The sequence below is a fragment of the Lynx canadensis genome, chromosome F2, assembly GCF_007474595.2.
Source record: "Lynx canadensis isolate LIC74 chromosome F2, mLynCan4.pri.v2, whole genome shotgun sequence".
NCBI lineage: Eukaryota > Metazoa > Chordata > Mammalia > Carnivora > Felidae > Lynx > Lynx canadensis.
The window spans coordinates 57,932,206-57,951,264 of record NC_044320.2 but is presented as its reverse complement, the minus strand read 5'-3'; positions in this window follow the sequence as shown (position 1 = coordinate 57,951,264).

The following is a 19,059-nucleotide window of genomic DNA, read 5'->3' as shown; positions in this document are numbered from 1 at the left end:
AATTGGAGAATTTCCTATACATGATTTCAAGGCTTATTGTAAACCTAAACAAGAGAGTGAATGAGGACCAATGGAACAGAATAGTATGTTCAGAAATAGACCCACACATGTACGGTCAAGAGATAACCCACAAACGTGCTAAGGTAATATGATGGACAAAGATGGAGGAAGAATAATCTTTTTAAAAAATAGTTAAATAATGGGATATCCACATGGAACCACAGCAACTTCAAACATACCACACACCATACACAAAATTAACATAAAGTATATTAGAAATATGCATGTGAAACCAAAGCTGTAAAACCTATAGAGGAACATAGAGGAATATTTGCATAACCTTGGTATAGGCAAAGGTCTCATAGGGAAGACACATAGATCATTAATCATAAAATTAAAAAACAAACAAATATTGGACTTTATAAACTTTAAAGTCTGCTCTCCACAATAGAGTGCTATGTAAGTGAAAAGATAAAGCAAATACTGAGATAAGTATTTATAATAATATATTTGACAAAAGCATTTGCATTAAGAATGTACAAAGCACTTTAAAAATAGACAATAAGAAGGGATGCCTGGGTGGCTCGGTTGGTTAAGTTTCCAACTTCAGCTCAGGTCAAGATCTCACGGTTTGTGGGCTTGAGCCCTGCGTCGGGCTCTGTGCTGACAGCTCAGAGCCTGGAGCCTGCTTCAGATTCTGTGTCTTCCTCCCTTTCTGTCCCTTCCCTGCTCATGCTCTGTCTCTCTCTCTCTAAATAAACATTAAAATGTGGACAAGAAGACTGAAACAGACATGTCACAAAACAACACAGACCAAGGGTTAATAAACAAATGAAATGATATGTAATATCACTGTAAGAAAATGCAAATTAAAATCATAATAAAACACTACCAAACCCTATACACATGTTCATTAGGATATATCTTGTATAATGCTGGGATCATAAAATTTGAAAAACTTTGAAAAACTGTTTGAGAGTTTCTTATAAAGTCAAACACACATTTACTATATGATCTAGCAATCCCACTCATATATTTAACCAAAAGAATAAAAACGTATCTTTACAAGAAACTTGTTCAAACAATTTCAGACCACTTCTATTCAGACCATTCCCAAAATGGAAGCAATACAAACATCCATCAATGGATGAATGGATAAACAAGTTGTGGTCTAGTCAACTAATGGAATATTAGTTGGCAATTAAGTCCTCTGATACATACAGCAATGCGGAACATTTCAAATTATGCTAAATAAATAAAGTCAGACACAAAAGAGCACCTTCTGTAGTATTACACTTCTATGAAATTCCAGAAGAGGTGAAACTATTCCGTGAAAGAAAGCAGATCATCCCTGGGTTTGGGGCTGTCTTAGTCCATTCAAGCTGCTATAACAAAAACACCATCGACTGGTTGGATTATAAACAATAGAAATTTGTTTCTCACAGTTGCAGAGGCTAGGAAGTCCTAAATTAAGGCCCTGGTAGTGTCTGGTGATAGCCTGCTTCTTGGTTCATGGTCAGCCATCTTTCCACTGTGTTCTCACATGGTGAAAAGGCTGAGAAAGCTCTCTGAGGTCTCTTTTATAAGGACACTAATCCCATTTATGAGGAGTCCATCCTCATGACCAAATCACTTCCAAAGATCTCACCTCCTAATATTAGGAGGGAATTAGGTTTCACCATAAGAGTTTCAGGACTACATAAACATTCAGTCTATAGCAGTAGGAGAGTTGGGGGTCAACTAGGAAGGGACCATAGGAAATATTTGGGGGATGTTGGAAATGTTTTTTACCTTGATTTAGTAAGGCAATTACTCAGTATATATATATATATATATATATATATATACACATACACACGCACACACACATATATACATATATATATACACACGCATATATACATATATATACACACACACATATATACATATATATATACACATATATATATATATATACACACATATATATACATATATATATATATATATATATATATCTCAAAACTCATCAAATTGCACACTGTTTATTTTAGGTAAATTATACCTCCATAGCATTGGTTTTCAAAGTTGCAAAAACTGTTTTGTGTGCTACAGTAACACAGTAATTACAACAATCTGATGATCAGGAGTAATTCTTAAGAAGCTGAATAGAAGTTTTTTAATAAATGTCCATCACAGGGGCGCCTGGGTGGCGCAGTCGGTTAAGCGTCCGACTTCAGCCAGGTCACGATCTCGCGGTCCGTGAGTTCGAGCCCCGCGTCGGGCTCTGGGCTGATGGCTCAGAGCCTGGAGCCTGTTTCCGATTCTGTGTCTCCCTCTCTCTCTGCCCCTCCCCCGTTCATGCTCTGTCTCTCTCTGTCCCAAAAATAAATAAACGTTGAAAAAAAAAATTAATAAAAAAAAAATAAATAAATGTCCATCACAAATACTTTGAGAGTTTAAGCGAAATATATCTGAACTCTAATGTTGAAGTGTTTAGTTAACTGGGGGGATGAAACTAATGTTGACTGGTTATATATTATCTAGGGGATTATTTCCATATTTTCTTTCACTAATCTTTTCTGTACTTTATGTGAAAAATTGAGACTCAGTGATGTTAAGAAAATTGACTGAGATGTGCATCTCCTAAAGTGACAGAGCTACTAACAAAGCCCAATCTATCCAATTCCACAAATCGGTGCTGTTTGTAATTCCATGTTGAATTCATTTATGGACACTCAGAATCTTTATGAATATTCTCTGTATGAGGTGATGCTTGGGGTTCCCAGGATTTGTATGAGACACATGGGCCATAATTTTAGAAATACTTAACATAAAAATTTCTTCTACTTTTATCTGGAGGGTTTTTTTCTGTTTGCCCAGAATTTCTGAGTTAGTCTCAATTTCAACACCAAGCCTCACTAATTTGGATCAAAGAGAATGGCTGGGATACATGAGTGAGAAGTCCAAATTATAAGATATTCTTGAAGAAATATAGCTTCATCACTTTTAGGTAGAGCGCGTAACTTGAACTGTCCTAGTCAGGGCCAAGGAATAGAAGTTCTGTGGTTAAATAGAATGATTTCCAATTAACATACCAAAGCACTTTTCAAAATGTTGTTGATTGAAGCTTGTATGGTGGATTTCTTTTACGTAAAATACATTAAGATGTTCTATTTAGTTTATATCCCTAACTTGATAAATATTTTTACTTTATACTTGATTCTTTTCAAAATACTTTTATGGGGAATAAAAGGGATAAAATAAAGTAAATAAATAAACCTTTCTTAGAAATGCTTAACAAATGTCAAATTAGGAAAAGCAAAAATGGAGAGGCGTGGCTGCAGCAAAAGTTAGGGGTTTTTTGTTGTTGTTTGGTTTTTGTTTCAAATCAGAGATAGTTATTAAAATGTCTAAAATCTACAGTGATGCCAAAAGGCAGGTATGAAAGTTAGCCCCTTTGGAGTTGAAAGAGAATTCATATGTATGACAAGTTCCAAGGATTCCTCTTCCAAGAGAAAATATTTGCAGTAGGGGACAGGAAAGCCTTTTTTATATTAATTTCTTGAGCTGCTTGTAGCCAGAGCCATCCCCTCTGCTGTTCCCTGTCACTTTTGGAGGTCTTTGAGCCAAGCCCAAGCCGCACGCCTGTCCCAACAGCGGTGTTTTCTCTTCAAAGGACCATTGCTACAGCCTCTCAGTTCTGTGCAGGAATTGAAAAGCCTTTGAAATCGGTGCAGCCTCACTGCACAGCTAGTAATAAGCATTAGAGAAAAACACGCAGCTCATTTGTTTAAAAGTTCATTCGCTTCAGTGTGATTTAGACAGATGTGAGGTGGGTTTTGCTTAGTGCTGCTCAGCCCCATGGCAAAGTAGAGCTTGGTCTCCTTTCAAAGAGTTCCTCAGTCCCTGCCCATCGCTGGGCCTCGGCAACAATGGGGCTTTGAAAGGGAAAAAAAAAAAAAAAAAAAAGGAAAAGAAAAAGAAAGAAAGAGAAAAAGAGAAAGAGACGACACCAGTGGGAGAGGCTGACAGCTCAGTCCAAACTCAAACAGCCCTTCTGGTGTCCAGGACAGAGGTGCGTATCTGAAGGTGGGCTGAGGTCTGGGTTCAGAACAGCCCAAAGAATTAATTTAAAAGAATTTCCCCGCCCATTCCCTGTAAAGGCAGCAGCAGCCGCTCTGGTGAAATAACTTCCCAGATCACAGGGCACTTAGCCATGTAGATTCCGCTATATTCCCCAAGAATACTCTTTCTGGGAAATAAATCTGAGAAACAGTGGATTCTGGTGTTATTTCCTACCATGCACAAATAACAAATAAAAACCATCGATGTTTCTCATTGAAAAGGGGATCTGAACAATCAACACACATTACTCGTGACAGTTTATTTCCTCCAGAAACAATGTTCTCTGGCAAGAGGCGTGTGTTCATTAGTCATGATGCATGCAAAGTAACAGTCATTTTGAGATGTGGCGCATTCGTTGCAATCAAGATATGTTTTTGCTAACCTACACAGACATATTGATAGTGCCGAGGTGTGATGCTAATTCCACAAGCAAATGGATCTATTGTTATGATCTAGCTGAAAGCTTAGAAATTGCTTTTATATTTAAAACCTTATTTTGAGAGCTGTCAGGCTTCAAATAATACAAATCCAGTTGTTAAAGTGTGCCAGAGATTTTTAGAGTAAATCTGAACAGGTACAAATGATAAAATATATTGTTTACAGGGGCGCCTGGGTGGCTAAGTCGATGGAGCATCCAACTTCGGCTCAGGTCATGATCTCACGGTTAGTGGGTTCAAGCCCCGAATGGGACTCACTGTTGTCAGCGCAGAGCCTGCTTTGGATCCTCTGCTCCCCTGTCTCTCTGCCCCTCCCCCACTCATGCTCTTTCTCAAAAAAATAAGCATTAAAAAATTATATATATATATAATGTTTATAAAATGGGTTTGATGTATTTAAAAGCACATTTCTAGGTCATCTTTTTAAACCACACTAAATTTGTGTGCACAATTAGAGCAACCATACAATTTAGCCGCTTGTAAGCTAAAATACGACTTCAAAGAAATAAGAAGGCTAATTAGAAACGGGACCATGGGAAGACAATAATTTAATTAGGACTGAAATTACCACATGCCTGTAATTAGGCAGTTGTGTGATAATTGCAGTGTGGCTAAGTCCAGTGAAAATTTAGTCCTCCACTGAAATGCTTTATAAGTGGATAGGATTTGAAACTGTCTTGAAGATTCAATGAAACGGAACTGTGCTCTGTAGGATGAGAAGGCTCCGAGTGTACAGTAGAAGCAGGAGAGGAGGTTTGGAGCTGAATAAACTTGAGTTTGAATCGTGTCCAGTTTCCCTGCTTGCTCAATAACCTTGGGCAGTAAGTAACCGGCTGCAAGATTGATTGCTCAGAAAGCAGACTATGAGAGAGTCTAGCATTCGGGATATTTATGGAGGTGAGCCCTTGGAGCCGACACTTGTGGAAAAGAGGAGAAAAGAAGCCAGAGTGAGCAGAAGGGAAAGTGGAGTTGGGATGTCTGACTAAAGTCTCACAGAACTCTGGAGCTCATATAGCTCTTCAGTGATATTCAGCTCTGGATATTCCAATGTCAACCATGGAATTGTTGGTCCACGGATGAGGACCACTGAAGAAAGGGGTCTAACCTTGCATGAGCTGCTCTCCACAGCTGAAAAAATCCTTGAGGGACTCACAGCTGAAGGCTGTCTGCTAATAGCACTCCCGACAGCAGGGGATCTGGGCAGTGTGTGACTGTGTCCACCAGGGTCACATTTCTAAGCTGCAATTCGTTTCCTATAAAATGGAAGTAATGATACCCACAGCTCATCGGTTTGTCCTATTAGATGGTACCTAATAAATGGCTGCAATTACTATAGGTTTCAAAATGAACACCATCTTTTGAGTAGCAGACTAGGAAATCATCCTACCATTGATTACATAAAATACCATTAAAGTAAAATTTTAGTTACTGAAAATATGTTGAAAATACACTACATACATCTACTAAGCGGTAACTACTAATCTCTTTATTATTTATAAACATTACAAAAGGGACTAAGCTGTCAGTGAGTAGCATCTCAGGACATTTAAAGGGATTAGTTTCACTTGACTATTAATAGGAAAAGTTCAGCTAATTCTCAGCCCTCAGCAGTTCATGCATGCAGGCGGGTGTGTTTAATCTGTAGCAATATTCTTTGATATCTGTAAAGTAGCTTTTTTGGTGCTGTCATGTAGAGCATACTCTGCCCACACACAACTGCTGTTTCTGAACTTTTATTAAATAAAATATACAATATCACTGATATTTTTCTGAAATGTTCCAACACTGTATGTCCTTATACTCAAGACCAAATTTTAATGCACTTTTTTATACTCATAGATTAGTCACTGTAAAGAACTGACTCATTTTTTTTTAAGTTGATTTATTTATTTTGAGAGAGAGAGAGAGAGAGAGAAAGAGAACGTACACAAGAGAAGGGCAGAGCTGGGAGTAGTAGGGAGAGGGAGAATCCCAAACACGCTCAGCGCTGATGAAAGGCTTAAACTCACGGATCCGGAAATCCTGACTTGAGTCCAAATCAAGAGTTGGACGCTTAACCAAATGAGCCACCCAGATGCCCCAGAGCTGACTCATTTTTTAGTGGCATTGTTACTTCTTATATAAGCTCTGGTTGTACATTTTTTTGACTATCAGATACAACATTGGTATAAAATGAATGTGTGTGTCCCCTCAAAATTCATATATTGAAATCTAACCCCTAATGTGATGGTATTTAGAGATAGGGTCTTTGGGAGGTGGTTATGTCACTGTTGTATAAAAGTGCACTTATAAAAGAGACCTCAGAGAGCTGCTTCATCCATTACGCAACATAAGGACATGGTGAGAAGAGGCCTTTGTATGAATCAGGCTCTCACTAGACACCAAATTTGCTGGTACCTTGGGCTTGGACTTCCCAGCTCCAGACTATGAGAAATACACTTCTGTCGTGTATAAGCCTCAGTCTGGTATCTTACAGCAATCCAAATGGACTAAGACACTGTGTAAACTATGGGTACTGTATATTTTCCCTATTTATCTCTTCCTGCTGATTTCTAATATTGAAGCAAAACTTATTCAGACACAAATGTCTATAGAAAGTACATTACCAGTGTGCTCCCCCAATGCTTCAGTATTTTAAACTCTGTGGGAGTCTGAAATCTTTATGTCTCACCTTTAGATTTTTTGAATTATCACTTTATTAAAAATATAAACCCACAAAATAAAAACATGTCACGAGAAGGATTCCGTCCTTTGCAGATTCAGAGCAAAAAGACTAGAAGTTTGCCTAATACATTTCTTAGAACTCTAATGAGTGTAAAAAAAAATATTGATTGTTCAATGAAAAAAGTACCTTGAGTATTCCATTTTCTTCATCAATGATGAATTTTAGCTTATTAGTTTCAGAAAACAACAAAATTATGACTGATATGCATGATAGCATAGTGTTTGTATTCAATATTGTCACAGAATTCATTAGGTAAAATAAATTGTTGACAATGATGAGATTCTCTTGTTTTGTTGTAGCTTCCCAGGAAAATAGGTATTTTGAATATTTTGCAATGGGTAAAAATTTGCTCATTCTTTTGAATGATCATAGATGTTCAGATATATTTCACAGTATTTTCAGTTGCCTTTCATGAAGTCTATACTGTTACTGTATCTTGACTAAACTAAATAACTTTATGCCTAAGTCAAAACAAAACTATTTTCTTCAGTTAAGTCATTATTAAATTAGGTCTAGATCATAATGATCAAAGCAATTGCCACAATGAAGATGAACTTGTCTTGAACGCCAAAGTTTAATAATAAGGAACATTGGGGGATGAGGGAAGATGATTTATCTTCAGTTTGAGGAAATAGAAGGACACACATATGATCTTAATGAGGATGAAAGCATGCTGAGATAGCACTCATTGGAAACAAAGATGCATGGCAAGAGCGTGACCATGAATGTGATGGCCCTGAGATTGTGGATGGGGAGAAGAAATTCATTTCCACACACTTATATGGAGCATCTTCTCTGCGGAACTCTCTGCCCTACATAAGACATGTACGTTTGGTGGATGGTGGAATGATAGCGTTAGAATGCTAGATGCAGGAATTTTAACTGGGAGAGATCTCGTTCTCTCTAGAGGGTGCTAGACAAGAGGCTAAGAAAGCTTAGTGATGTTTTAAGGTAATAAAGCTACTTAGCATATTTAGGATCAAAATTCCTCCCTTCTGACATCCTAATTTTACACTATTTTCTTCATCATTTTGTTTTCTACTACTATGGATATTTCTAAAACTTAAGTGTCACATTTTCCTTCATTGGCTTTTTGTAGGACATATGCAAAGAGTCTTTCTTGGAGCATACTCATGTTAACTTACTCAGATCCGAATTCAGCCAACCATATTGGATTCAAAAAATAGTGACAGGGTCTTTGTACTACAAAATTTTTGAGGGTATTACAAAATCATACACAGAGAAATTATCTGTAAGAATAGGATTAGAATCACAGAGCAATGGAACTGTTTTAAAATGAAACTTTTAACATTATTCATGTATGGTAAGGCCAACAGATCAGAAGATGACCGCCATTGAAAAAACAATGTGTACTTTGCAGTTCCAAAGAGAAAGAGACATGCCATGGCTTGCAGGATCACATGGGGCAGCACCAGGGTCAGTCAATAGGCAGAAGGTATAGGAAAACAATATGAACAAGAACCTGTGTTGTGGTTTTGATGGGAAGGAATGGGCAAGGCAGGGTAAGCCTTGGCTAGTTTAAATAATTTCAGCAGGCTTTGTGGAGGGTAGGAATTTTCCCTAGTTGTCTGGTACCTGGCTCTGGGGAGATTAGGGGTAGAGAATTAGTGGCTCAAAGAGTCCAATAAAGAAGGTGGGATGGTGGGCTCTAGATTGTTCAGTGTGCATATAAAAGGCCTGTTTCCAGGCAAGTTGTTTATCAACTCTAGTAATTGGCTAAGCCTCAGAGTGGAGGGGCAGTCCCTTTAGGGTCAAAACCTCTGAATCAGAAACACATGGTGAATATAGGAACAGAATGGAAAATCTAGAAACAGACCCTAAGTACCTATGTATTTACTATGGGATTGAGAGAATATTTAAAATTGGCATGATCAAGGCTTTGAAAAATGTAGGATTTACATTTATATCTAAACCTACATTTACCTATAGTATTCTAGCTTCTGATTGGTAAAAAACATAAAGGCCAAATTCTTATCTCACACTTTTCACACAAATAAATTATTAAGGGGTTTTATGATAGGAGAAGACAGGATTCAGTAGGCAGAGAGGGAAAGATTAGGGCCTGAAGTCCCTGGGTGGGGAAAAAACACCTATTTGGGAACAATGCTGGGAGTGTCTGACCACAGCAAAACCCTCAGGCATAAGGTTCCTCTTAACAATGTAACAGATCCCACCTACTCTCCCTCAGGTTTTCCCTCAGGAATTTGACAAAAGACCTAAGTATGGCCTTAGACCACCCCTCATACAATGGAAACAAGCCAATCAGGAATGGACAACCCAGCACCTAGAGCTATCAAGCCAATAAGGGTAGAACCTGAGAAGGAACAGGGGGGAGGGATGGGGGAGGGCTGACCAGAACCTTATAAAATAAGGAGTCCTCAGGCATTTACTTTCAAATGTCCCCTCTCTGTGAAGAGAGCTTTCCTACCATTCTTCCTTTCTGATCTTAGACTCTAATAAATTTTTGCCTGCTGCTCATTTTGTGTCCACCTCGTCATTCTTCGACGTGGCAAGACAACGAACCCTGGGTATTTTGGTAAAAAACCCTGCAACATTTCTACTGATAGGTTTTAAAATTATTAGAAAATATAGTAGAATAATTTTAAAGTATTGAATTTAGAAATAAATACACCTATTTTGTTTTGGCCATACAGTACCTTTGTATGCCATGTATTCAAATTCATCTACTTTTCATTATTATTATTATTATTTTTTATTTTAGGGCATTCCTAGAGAGTGTACCATCATTTTTAGATACTGGTATTTGCTTCCTGAATAACCTATATACATTTCTAATTAAAATGAAGAAGTTTATTATGAATAAAAGTATGAATTATATCTAAAAAAATAAGAAAGCATCATTTCAAACAAGAAATAGAGGTCTTACCTGTAAGATTTTGTCTCCCTAAAAAAGAATAAATAAATAAGTTTGTTGATACTGACAATTGACTCTGAGTAGCTAGTGTTCAGTTGTTAATGTTTCTAATATATATGTTATGCAGACCGCACTTTAGCTAAGTAGTGCTTAAATTGTTTATATTTGTTGTTATAGCGCAGAACTTTACCGCAAAACTGATATCTTATTTCTTTTGTCACAAAATATAATACGGATTCCAATAGGCAGCTCCAACCTCTCAAATGAACTACTTAAGATCGACTCACAGTAAATTGTCTGATGTACTCACTTTTTCCTAGTCTTATGGATTCTGTTAACATCTTTATGTTTTAAGTACATAACGATTATACAAAGTCCTTAGATAGTCTTTCTCTGGATCAGGATCAGTTCCTACTAAAGAAAGCTGTGTTTGGCCTAGTGTTTGGGGAGTGTGAATTTCTCCACGTAACAGCAAAATGCATAATCATGGTGATTTTTCATTAGACCAAATATGTTATTTTAATCTAGAAGGAAATGTTGGTCTCCAAAAGTTAGATAGGAACAGTTTATTTTTTTTCTGGAAGGTGTTCTCATCACTGTAATTAATTTCCAAATACTGCAGGATCGAGAGGTACCTTGCTCTAATCCAGTAATTCAGCATCACTTTGTCCCTCACACAACTGTATAGTTCACATTGCCAGAGTCCAGGGGATAAAAAAAAAAAAAAAAAAAAAAATTCTCAGACATTTTCACATAGTATATTCTCTCAAGGTATCCATTTGTGATATAAAATCCCCACATCTTTGAATGTTTTCTTGTGACATTAAAGAACTCCTCGGTAATCCTAGCAGAAATCACAATATCTGGATAGACCTATGGAGGTTCTGGTATAGGGAAGATCTTAGCCATTTGGTGATAATTTGTCACCAACAACACCACAAACAGCATTTTTATAGGAATATACTCCCATATTTCTGGAGCTTTTCCCCGGGCATTTTAAGATGTCAGATTTGGTTCCATGGACATACCCTAAAGGAGTCCTATGCTATACCCTAAAAGAAAGCCCCCATTACAAGGGTGGGCACAGATATGTCCCCATTAATCTATACTGCATTAAATAAATTTCTTCAAGAATTTAACACTTTCATCAACTCTACTCATTTCAGATGAAATAGAAGAATCAAAAGATCTTAGTATTTATTTCTTGGGCAGCAGGTTTTTAAACACAGCAGGTGTTTCTTCAGAATATTGTTCTTAAACTTTGGTAGTAAAAGTCCATAGTCTACCCTATGATTGAAAATCCTGAAGAATTTCACTTTGAAAACTCTAGAAAAATTCCGAACCATTATTAATTAAGAAATTGGCTTTCAAAATAAGCTGTTTTTGAATTTTTTATGCCTCTTCTATTCTGTACGATGATTCTCATTAACTCACAAATGGTATTAAACAGCTGTTTTATAAAATTCAGTATCTTAATAGCAATTAAGGCAGATTACACATTAAATAGAATCAGTTCAAGGTACTAAATTAGGGGCAACCCCTTTGCTTCAGAATGAAGTAGATGAGGAAGTTCCTGGCCGCCTGACAAGACTCCATATGCTACTAAATATGCAAAGCTAGATTGGGAGATTTTTCGTTTTGGATCTGCAGGCAGTGGCAATTCAGGAATATTTAGCACTAATGAACAACATCAGATCAATTCAAGTTAATTAGCGTTTATCCTTCCTCATTCACAGAGTCCTTCTCCCATGCTTTATTCCACATTAAATTGAAGCACGTACTATTACGAATAAAACTGGGGTCTGAATTACCTATCCTTGGGAAAAATTGGCAGCTGAACACATTCATTTGTTAACATCATCGATGTGTTCACTTCGCAGTAGCACCAACTTTTTTTTTTCCTGTTTCAAAAGGTATTTCTTTATTCTTATTTCTTTATTTTTTATTTTTATTTTTATTTTTTTGGTATTTCTTTATTCTAAACATGACATTTATATGTGATAACATATAATTTATAAAAGAGAATATCTTCATCTCAAAGTACCAACCAGTGAAATAAAAGACATGATCTTTTACTTTTCTGCTCTTCCTTCTCAACTAACACTTTAATATATTATGAGTGTACAATAGAGTGTTTCTAAGGTTACGGTTCGCAGAATTATTTAAGTTGCTATATTTTGTGTCTTTTTTATGGATTTCTAGAATTTCTTGTGGTCTGAAATTTATTTAATACTTCCTAAGAGGAGAAAATTATTTCCATTCGAATGGTGTGAATTGGAGCCAAAAATGTTTGTGAACTTATTTTTTTTTTCTCTTTCCAGTCTCCAATTTGAATGCCTATTTGAATAAATGAAGGAAGGCCTTATTTTTACTAGGATGTTTTGTGCTTTAGATCTTATGTGATGTCGTCTTCTTCAGATCTCCCCGTACTTTTTGTTGTACAAGAAACTCATATCCCTAGAAACTCATCTAAGGTAGTGCTGTGGTAAGTGGATGGTTTAATTTATTAATTGATTCATTTACTACTTCTTTAAATATTGCTGAGTACCTACAGTTCTTATACTATGTAAGAAAAAGATTTCTTTGGCAGTACATAAGTCAGACCAAGGATTTTTCAAAAAATTGTGTATCTTTTAGTTGTATCCAGTTACATTTGGGGATATTCCTTTCTGAACTCCTTTACTTAGTCAATGTGTGATTCATCGAATGAGTGAATTCACTTACCAAGCCTCAGTTTTCTTCCAGAATTGATGTGAGGACATATGGGATAATGCATAAGAAAGTGCTATTAAATTTTAAAACTAAACATGGTGACAATATTATGTTATTGATTATTATTATCATTAGATTGTTAGACCCAATCGGAGATATCAGAATTACTACTATTTTATCTGGTAATGTCACCATGATGTACCCAATCAGAGGTTCTGTGGATTTAAAAAAAAAAAAAAAAAATTCCTGCTAAGTGATAGGAGTGGAGAGAAAGGATGGCAGGAAAATACACAAAATTTATTGTGGTGGTGATCAGTTTCTCTAAGAGACGGTACTAATAGTTTCCTCTTCCTTGTTAATTTCTACAATGAAAACATTAACAAGGTGATAAGCACACTACTTTAAAGCAAAGAGAACTGTAATTTACATTTTATAATTTAAGTAACTTATTTTATACCCTTCATGTCTCATGTTCAATAGCTTTCCCACACAGTGACAATATATTTTTCCTCTGGGAATTACGTCACATGAGAACATTATGCAATAGTATGGACAATATCGTGCATAATTTGAAAGAGGTGGATTATCAATACTGAATTCAGTTTTATTCATCTCCAAATGTTAAGAATGCCAAAGTGACATACTGGAAGACTGGAAGACAGCAGTCTTTGTGGGTATAAGGAAAAACTTCAGGCTTTTTTTTTTTTAATATAACTTTTAATTTGATAAATCTATTATTATGCTTTGGTTCTCCATTGTTTTTATCTTAATAAAGGTCAATTTATTCTCAACCAGAAGATGTCATTCAAACCCCTTTTATCATTGAATTGGGTCTGTTGAAATGATGTGTTCTAACCCACTTTAAAATATGTGTTATTGTCTAGGCCAGAGAATTTTCCCCTCATTATCACCTCATAAAACAACTATGAGAGGAGACTAGGCTTCTTACCCTAATGCAGTTGTAATAAAGTGAAAGTTTTCTGGTTTGCTTTGGATTCTTCCTCATAGAATTTTGTAACCCAAGCCAGAACAGACCTTGGCTCATGTATTAGAAACTTTTTTTCTTCTTCTTGAGAAATTAGAGGTTAGAGACTAGAGAGTTTAAATGAAAGCAAAGAATTCTTCAACAATTTGCGGTTAGTCATTTACTGTGTAAATTAATGAAAATCACAAAAAGAAAAATCACTGTTAAGTTTCAAGAAATCATCATAATACTGAGAGCTTTTAACAGGTTTAATATAAACATTTCTGAGGGCACTAATGGAAACCCAGTTACCTACAGTGAGGAGTGGATTCTCAAATTCAGAGAAACTAATTGTGGCCTCAAATATAGGTATACGTTGGTGAAGTTTTAATGAACTAGAAACTATTGAAAAGAGAGTCGGAATATTTGTGTTGTAAAATCTACATCTATCTTATTTTAAATTCTACTAAATTGAAAATCGTTACTTGTTTAAACCTCACTAGAGAATTCTAATTTGCAATAATGAAATTTTCATTGGACTTATCCTAGAATCTTATATCAACACCTCAGACTAAAAAGTCATGTGAGTTAATGGAAGTCTCCAGTGTTTAGAAAGAGAAGGAAGCAACTCCGAAAAAGAGTTATGCCCCTCTACTTCATGCGTTAGCTATTTCTGTAGTACAGATTTTATACACATGCCCCTTCACTATTCATGGAAAAAATTCTGCTTTCTTAATAACTACCACATTAAGAGTTGCCGAAGTCTTTCTTAAAAAAACCACACAACCGCATACAAATGTAGCATATAAACTATGACTTTTAGAGTTATTTCACAGAACAATTTGTACAATAGTGAATACACATACTTTTGTAATTTGTGAAATTTAAGGAAATGTTTGGCTGTACAAAGAAACAGTTTATTCTTTATTGTATCATTTGCATATCAATATTTAGGAAACAAATGGCAGCAGCAAAATAGAAGAGTGGGTAAGAAAGATGTGGTATTTTAACTGCACATTTTCTTTTTTTTTGGCTGTCTTTGGGGAACATGGTATAGGTTTGCTTTCTTTTTTGACTTCTTGAGAAAATGCCACTTTATCTTTGAAGATCCCTTATAAACTCAGAATTGTCTAATTGTCTAATAACTATTGTGCTTCAATAACGAATATGGTGTTTATTGAATTAAGACAATTTAAAACATTTGTGAAAACTTCCAAGGATAATGTATATTTGAAAATATTGTCCTGTGAGGAAAAAATTATAGCATATGTGTCAAATTCAGTATAATTTCTAAATAAGTGGGGGCCTTATATTGGATCAGAATAATCTGCCTAATTTGGAAAGAATAGAAGAGAATATAAAGAATTTTCTCATCTCCGACATTCTAAAGCTTTAGAGAGGAAAAGCATACCCTCTGATAAATTGTTCATGGTTTCTACCACAAGTTGTTCATTACATGAAATTTCTGAGTGCTACAGAATCTCTCTCAATGCTGTGGGAAAATGAAGCTGTCCAACACTGAGCACCCGGCCATGCATTCAAATATATTCAACGACATTTGGAGAGCAGCTTACTGCTGGGCTAAAGTAAATAAAATATATCATTAAATATGTAAAATAGTCATTTTGTTGGAAATGTGGCTGAATATTGGTGTTTTCTTTTTGTTCAAACTTATGTCTACACTTGAGGACTAAAATTCTCCTAGAAGATATCTCTTCATTTGGCTAAAAACAAAAACAGAAGGAGGAAAGTTTTGGATACATTTCAATTTGTATTGAACATTAAGTGTGAGAAGAAGTCTGAGGGAAAAAGAGCTTTACTGATGGTGAATTTAAGAAAGAGAAAGATACAAAGCAACACTGATTTATGAACTACAGTTTTGTGAAGGATATTCATAAGCTAATTCCTACAATTCTTTATATATTTTAATAGGATGATTGATTGCTTTTCTGTTTCTTCACTTAGTCATTTATTAATTCTTTCATTCACTCAACAAATATTTATTGAGATTCCACTGTGTACTAAGAAAAGTGAGAAGTGATGGAGATATGCTTGAAAACAAGACCTTAATTTTTTTTTTTTATCATACTTTACATGGAAACAAAAAACGGTAGTACAGTGTGCAAAATGCTATAACAGGGCGAGTACACAGTATTATATTCACCCTCCCTCTCCCTCTTTACCTGACTGCTAGTAAATCTAAACCCCTTCCACTCTCAATAAAAAGGGACTGATGAATCTTACTTCTGATTTTGATTGAATTTCCTACTTTAATTCTCTCTTTGCCCCAATTTTCTTACCGGTTTGTTTTGGCGGTTCTATCATTTTGGAATGAGGAAGATATTCAATAAATAAACAGGAAAGAGCACTGTTAATAAATAGACGTTATTATGCTCCAACCAGTTAGTCTTCTACTCCAAAATAAACTTTTGTCTTGAATGATAGCCAGATAGAGTGGAACAAAAAATGCAAAGCCTGAAGTCAAAGGGGCTGAATCCAACTCTGAAATGTTGCGAATCCTGTAACTCTTGTGAGGATGGCAGGTGCAGAAACTGTAATGGGGAGGAAATGAGGTAGTATGCTGCACTGTAGGCCCCAGTGAATGCTGGGCAAATCTGACTCTATGATGTCTACACTAAGATAATCAGGGGATGCCCTGGAGCCTTTCTACCATTTGAATCACTATTTTGGGGCCTGTCCACTTATTTAGATTATGATATATACTTTCATTTTACTCGCTAAATATGTTTCCAATCATGAAAAGAATAGACAGCACTCACAAGTCTTTAATAAAATGACTTACTTTTCACCTCACCTTTAGGACAAGCACTCAAAGCCTCTGATAAAAGTGCACCCCGTAATCCTCTTGGATGTGACCAAACGTACTACACATGGCCTCAAAGTTAATACCTTTTCTTTTTAGGAGATCAGCCCATACGGACTTGCTTAACCCTTAGTCTCTCTCAGTCCTCATTCCCAATTTCCAGGATGGAGAACCCAATTACCTCAATCCTAGTTAGAAGACCAATCACCTGATTGAGGAATAGAGACAAAACAGTGTCTAACCAAAGGGATTTTCTAATGAATGCATATGCTAACAATGGGTAGAGTAGAGAAGACACTGTTCTACTATTATTGTTATGCCTATCATTATAATTCCTTTTTTATTGCCTGGATCTAGGACTAAGTATTGTATTAAGCGCTCTGCCGTTTACTGATATTATCTAAATTGTAACCCTTGCAGTCAAAGATAGGAGTACAACTTCAGATCAGAATATAAAAGAGTAGACACCAAAATCAATGGATGCAAATGAGTAACCCTTTAGTCTGATAAAAGAGAGAAAATGTATATATAAGATGCATTTTATTTCATTTTTAAAAATATTTTGTTTTTAAGTAATCTATACACCCAATGTGGAGCCTGAACTCACAACTCCAAGATCAGGAGTCACATGCTCCACCGACCGAACCCACCAGGTGCCCCATGAGGTGCGTTTTAGAGGCATCTGAAGAAATGGTTCCCCTCATGATTTGGGGGACCTTCTTCCCTATGAAGTTCTGGATCACTGAGCGAATTATTTTGGACTGCTGCATCAGAAGCAATCATTTCACCTTTTGGGCAGAAACCGTTAGAACCTCCCAACACACCTCCCACTTCCGTTTTACAAGGTCACTCTGGAAGTGCAAACATCACCTTTCTGTCTTCTCTTGAAATCTGGTCTGAACATCAGCTTCACCAGCCTTCGAAAAATTTATTCTGTTGCCAGTTAACTTTTTCATATTTTCAGCTGCATCTTTGCCACCTCTTTGATTGAACTGAAACAAGATGCTTCTTAAATCAGTCCTTTCCCAGGGAAGTAACTCTTTCTGTTACAGCCCCAGTGCTTTCTTGCCAGAAGATGGAGCACTTGTCTCCTCTCTTACCTGGAGCTCCTTAAAGGCTCTAGATTCTTTCCGCGAGACATCCATTGAGGCTCGTACCTTCAGATATAGCTTCCTCTCTCCCTTCTCATTGCTGGTCACCAGCTGTCACTCATTGAAAACTTGAACTCTGGGCTCAAAATCTTTCTTTATAGTGTACTAAATTTTACAGCTTCCCTCCCAATGTATTGGACACTTACTTGCTCCCATCTGCGTTCCACAAGAAAGACAGACTAATGACGGCTGAAAAATTAGTGTGAATATTCACACAGCATATATGAACCTATGCACCAAAGGTGAGTCTCCATGAACACATAGTGCTGAACTTAATCAAAATTTGATTTACTGCTTTGTGGTGGAATGGAGTGTCAAAAAACTCTGTCAGTGTTAGATTAGTGTACAAGTAGTTCTACCTCTCCCTATGACTCCTAATAATGCATGTCTTTGCTTTCTCCCTCACGTTGTTCCTTCTTTTGCTCATCCTCCAAAGTGTGTAACTTCAACTTTGCTTATATAGTCATTAAACAATAGTAGTGGCATTCATTATCTCCTTGTTATTTCATGGTGGGTGAGCCATTTCCTTGGTGACACTGGAACATGCCCGCACAGGAACCTTATTGTCAGTTCCTTCTATCCACCCAGTGTGCCAGTTCAGGGCATTTGAAAACCAGCTTAGTGGAAAGCCATTGAATCTATAATAAGAGTTGTAAATACTTTCATTTTATCCTACTTTTGTGGCTGCTTTATCAAGAAAGCAATGCTGGAATTTAATGGGGATGGACACGTAGCAGTTCCTGGAAAGGATGAAAGAACTGGCAGGTGTTTCTGTTTTTGTTTGTTCTAATTATTTTGATCACTTAATGTATTAATGAGGACTCCCAGACTCATATTCTTTTCCACTCCAACTGCTTTCATCATACATCTGGACTTCAAATTAGACATGAAGGACATATCTGACACACGCATGTGTATGTATTCCTCCCGTGACTTTTTCAATTATGTCTCCACTTCCCACAGCAAAACTTTAGGCTCTCATTACCTAATTCAGAAATCTCTGATGCTAAACGTGATCTCCAATGATAACCTCTTTCTTTCCTAGTTTGCTCCTTCCAGAAAAATCTATTCTCTATGCAAAGTCCATTGACCCCACCTCAATCTCTCCATCCCTCAATGTGCTTCATTCTTTATTTTTTTCCCTTTTCTTTAGCTCAAGTTGTAAAGAACTTCTTTGTACTCTATTGCAAACAGCCTCAGCTTTCCTATCTTCCTCAGTTGCATTTACAATAGAAATGTA